Consider the following 5,197-nt stretch of genomic DNA (forward strand, 5'->3'; position numbering starts at 1 on the left):
ATATATTATCTCTAGAAGTACACACAAGAAACTGCTAACACTGGTTGCTTCCTGGAAGAGGTAACAAATGGCAGGACAATAGGAGACTCTTCCCTGTGTACCCTATTATATCTTTTGAATTTCCACCCATATGAATCTTTCCTAAAAAAGAAAAAAAGAATAATAATAAAGAAACTTTAAAAGGGGAGAGGAGTGAAGAGTTTAAGTAAGAAGACTTCTTAAGTACCAAATATGACTCAATAAATAGCTCTTCCTATTATGGACTTTTGAAAATTATCTTTCTTTTCTCCTTCCATCTAACTTTTTCTTTTTCATTTCCTCCTGTTAACATTCCTCGTTCATTTTACTCTCCTCCATTTAGGCCTAACAGGGACATTTGCTGCAAGTGCTTAGTCCTGCTGGGAATACTAAATGCCAATGAGGTTAATGAACTTTGTTCCAGTAATTGTCACACAAAATGGATGACAACATCAACTGTTAAAGAAATCTGAGTATTTACTGAAGGGTCGGTGACACCATGAATGCGATGAGAAAGAAAAAAAAAAAACCAATGAAGAAGGTGAGACAAGATGGGGGAAGTGGGGAAGCGAATGCAAGATTTGAGAAATTCAGTTTTAACAAGCATTATAAAAACATTCTTCCAAATATAACCTTAAACACTCATCAATTATTGCCTCCCTTGTCCATTCATAAATATTTTATTACTCTTAATAAAAACCAAGGATCAATGCTAGAAAACTGATTTTCCATCTCTGTTAACTAAAAAAGCCAAACCTATGTTCCCCATAGGGCTATACAGTGGCTGTACATCTAGAATACCTAAAGAATTAGTGGTCAACTTGGCCAGTGCTCACTAGTTGCTTGAACTGATTTTTTTTTTTCTTTTCATTCCCATTATTACATCATTTATTTGCAAATGCATACATATATTAGTATTTCACATGCCTCTATCTTATTGTCACATTTTCTATTACATACTCAATACTTTTGTATTTTAAAAATTGAAATAAAGGCCTAGAGTCTCACCTACCAAAGCTGAAAAATAATCATCCCTTGTAAGACACCAAAGTAACAACCCCTTTTTTCATGTAGAGCAATGTTTGCTTCTAGATTAACCAAATCAAATCATATTTCTCCTTTGTGCTGTTATAACTGGGGGAAAAGCACATGACTGGTCCTGTGGTATACCAGAAACTGGGTAGGAACTATTGCAAATAGGATGTTACAAAGACAACTGGTTAACTGTATATTCACATGCGGCCTGACCAACAACCATCACAAAGACAAGCTCTTTGTCCTGGAAGTTGTCAAAATTAACTGAAAATAAACCCATGGACCTCAATATTCTCAGCTTAAGTAGCTATTATATCTAACTCATATGTATTTCATGTACAAAATCTTTACTTAGATCTCAAGTGCTATTCTTACTGCACCCAAACCCTACAGTATTATTTCTTCCATCAGATACAAAAGTCCTGCACACCAGTAAAATTTCTCTTAACAAATAACTTTCCAAAATATCCAACATTTAATGAACTCTAAATAAGCCAGCCCCTTTTTTCAAAAACTATTATTATTACTGGTAAGATTTTCATTTCTTTACAAATAATAGACCAGAGAACTATCTTTAGAATTGTCTTGAGATCCTTGAGCCTTGTGACCACAAATGACAGCAAACCACCATGCAGGAAAAGACAGGTCTCTGAGCCCCACACAAAAGGTTAATTAATATTTTAAAAGCAGAGAGTGAACATACATGTGAAACATATATTATGTAGTCACACAAACTAAATTATTAACTTGCTAGCTTGGCAAAATGACAGTACTTGGGAGGGAATGCAAAAGAAAATACTCAACAGCTTAACATTAACAATGGGCCCATTTATTCAAGGTAGGATGGTTCTCCCATTTCAGTTTGAGGGGACTGAAAGTCTTTCTGTCCTCCTCCAGGAGAGAAACTCTGCAGCTGGCCTGCCTGGAGAATCACTCAACTGTACTCACAACTTTACTCAGAGTCAAGCAATGGCAGAAGAGTCCTTCGCTTTGCAGTGAAAACCAACACAGAAAAATGTTAACTTTGAGGTGTTCAAATTTCATCCTTCAAGAATCAGTTTAATTAATTCCACCTATAGGAAGCCAACCCCCACGAACACCAGTTTATGCCCCATGAAACTAAGAAACACTTACCTGTATCTCTGGTATCTCATCAAATATTGCCTCATGACAGGTCTTATGATGTTGTCTAGTATTGTCCTTATTTCTTTTCTTCCCAACCTTTGTACTCCCCAATACTTTGCATCATCATCTTCACTGGCTTCTAGGAAGTATTCCTATAACTGCTGAATGAATGAATGTGCAACAAAGTGTTTCACAGCTTTTTCTCTCTTCTGTGTTATGCTCCCAAACAGGGCTCCATAGTCCAGGAAACGGTAAATCTCTTCTGCTTTTCAAATCCAACTAAAATTTTGCCTGAGCTTGTAACAATTTGTCCTTTCTTAACTCTTGATTATCAAAGTCATTATTATTTGGGTATTAAACATGTAACCTCATTGTTATCTGCTAAAGACTTCTAAAACGTGTTTACAGAGAATTAGGAGGTCATCTTCAGGAAATCCAAATATTGAAAGTTAAGAAAAAATCTCTTACATCATAGATCAGAAAATAACACACAGCAGAATATTTCAATCTTAGGATGTTGTCCTTAAAGATGTTGTTCATAAACATATAATCCTTCTTATAATTCCAACATGAAGAGTATCAGTTTGACAAAATATGGCCTTGAATTACACAAGTCTCCAATTTCTTCTTATAAAATATGCTGGCAAAAACCAAAACAACCAAACTCCTACAATGAGACCCATCCCCACATTTCATGGCCTCAGAGCAATTCCATAAATACAGGGTTGTAAAAAATACAGCCTGCAAACTCCTGCAGCCAGCAACTCCCTTTTAAGGATACGAAATTGAAGACAATGATATGTGATCACGAAGTCATAGCTATCTGAAGATCTTTTAAAGTCTGCAAAAATTGCCAAAATTCATACAATATAGATGATACCCAAATTTGAGTGAAATGTTAACATTTTATAGCTTGTATGCTTTAAGATACAAGTCATAGTCCACATATTCATACATTTGTGCAACAAAATGTCAAGAAAACAGAATTTTGAAGTCTGGGCCAAATAGTTTATTTATTTCAAAATACATCTGATACCACAGAGTTCTAATGTAAAGGAATGTAAACAACTCTTCGGGGTTCAATATAATAATACCTGCCCACAGGAAAAGTTTTCATACTTTGAACTCTAAATATAAAGCTATAGGTTCCTAGCAAAGCAAAAACTTCTGATTTTCTTTTCATTTTCAATTTCAACAGACTGTAAGTAAAAAAATATAACTGCTATGTTCCCTTACAACTATGGGGTATTTAATGCTTCAGGTCTCTAAATAACTTTTTTTCTTATTAATTTTATATTTTTATTGTAAAAGATAACATTTGAGGGAATACTATGTGCCAAACTTTGCTAAGTACTTCATAGGCATTACTAAAATAAGAGAATTATTAAACTACCTGTAATAAGCCATGCTTCCAGGTTTTGTTTCTTGATACTATTAACTGAAGAATCTAACGACCACTGAAAAATATCCAATAATTCTACATAATTAAGCCAGCATAAGTATAACCACAGAACTAATTAAGATGAGAGTACATAAGTTAAAAACTTGTAACATGAATAATCTTTACTACAACAATATAAATTAGTTACTAGGCACAATTCTTTATTAGGCAACGTTACCAAGCATGTTTAAACTGAGCTACACAAGGGGTTAAAAATAACTACAATGAAAGGCCAACAGCCTAGCAGCACGGTTGAGCCAACATTCCCTTCTCTCCTCCCCTCCCCTTCCCATCCTCTCTAGTCCAGTATGAACTGCGTGCCCCATTGCACAAGGCCCAAAAAGGTCACAGTAGATAGCTGAGACTTTTGTAAGAGAACAGAAATAACTCAGCAGCTTTGTTACCGTAGTCTCTTTTAATCAGTATGTTCAAAATCCTTTAATTAGCACTCTGGCTACATAAGGAAAGCATTTCTTCTGTGGCAGGGGAGGGCACATATGTATGTACACAGTGTTCTGTTGTATCAACATCACAACAGTGCTAGCTCCTCAAATTGTCTGCCAGAGAACTGAAACATATAAAACCCTTCTAAAAGCAAGATACTACAAAGTTTACCTACTTCACTTGCATTTGTATTACCAAACAACAAAGTGACAGTTAAGTGTGTTTCATTTAGTTATCAATTTGTTTCTGAAAGTTTTCAAGTAAAAATGAAAGTACTTACACTAAACAATAACTTTTCTGTAGTCAATTACAATAAGGTAGTTTATTTAAAACAATATAAAATAGTATTAACTAAACATAAAAAACACAATATTCAAACACTGTATCGTCCCTTTTCCTAGTAGATCTTCAGTAGAAGAAAAAAACTGCCTCCCTCAAATAGGAACGAATCACAAGAAACATTTTCACATGGATGCTGTACATTTAAAATTTCAGCCAAACATGAAAAGTCTTAAAACTTGCAGGCTGGATTATATAGACAGATCTCCTTGCAAAATCTGATTAACTGGAATCAAGACAGAAATTGGTGATAAATTAAAGATAAACATTTAAAAACCCACAGCCAAGAAACAAGGAAAATTTCAGTACTGAAATGGGATTTGCATTTTTAACAGGGATATACAGGTGTTACAAACTTATTTTTAATCTTTCAAAATCAAATTGAATACATACACTGTAAGAAGCAATATACACATATATCACATCATTAAATAAAACAATGACCCTCTAAATATCTTATTAGAGAAACAATCTACCAAAATTTAAGATAAAGTGAATTATTAGGCAGGTAACATAGCATAATTGCTTGAAAGCCAGCTCTTCCATACCAGCCATGGGAGCTCTCAACAGTTCTATATAATGGGAATAATACCACTATTAGCTGTGAGAATTAAATGACATGATGCATTTAAAGCACTTGGTAAAAATGGAAAAGTTTGCTGATGAGGCTTTGGGGTGAATAGGTATCATCACGCATTGCACAAAATGGGTACAACCTATGACACATACATACATATTTTCATATGCATACGCATACACACACACACACACACACACACACACACACACACACAC

General features: G+C 34.5%; 1 protein-coding gene across 12 annotated transcripts in view; it reads right to left on the reverse strand.

Annotated features, from left to right (window-relative positions):
* Positions 1 to 5,197, reverse strand: part of PDLIM5 (PDZ and LIM domain 5) — a 250,920-nt gene that overhangs the window by 235,832 nt on the left and 9,891 nt on the right. Inside the window, exon 1 of one of the 12 annotated variants that reach the window (XM_023741341.1) lies at positions 2,188 to 5,166. The exons of the other annotated variants lie outside the window; for them this stretch is intronic. The gene's annotated coding sequence lies outside the window, so the exon portion shown is untranslated. Of the gene's footprint in view, positions 1 to 2,187; positions 5,167 to 5,197 lie in introns of those variants that run through there. 12 annotated transcript variants of the gene reach the window in all.

The sequence above is a fragment of the Trichechus manatus genome, unplaced genomic scaffold (assembly GCF_000243295.1).
Source record: "Trichechus manatus latirostris isolate Lorelei unplaced genomic scaffold, TriManLat1.0 scaffold00178, whole genome shotgun sequence".
Classification (NCBI taxonomy): Eukaryota; Metazoa; Chordata; class Mammalia; order Sirenia; family Trichechidae; genus Trichechus; species Trichechus manatus.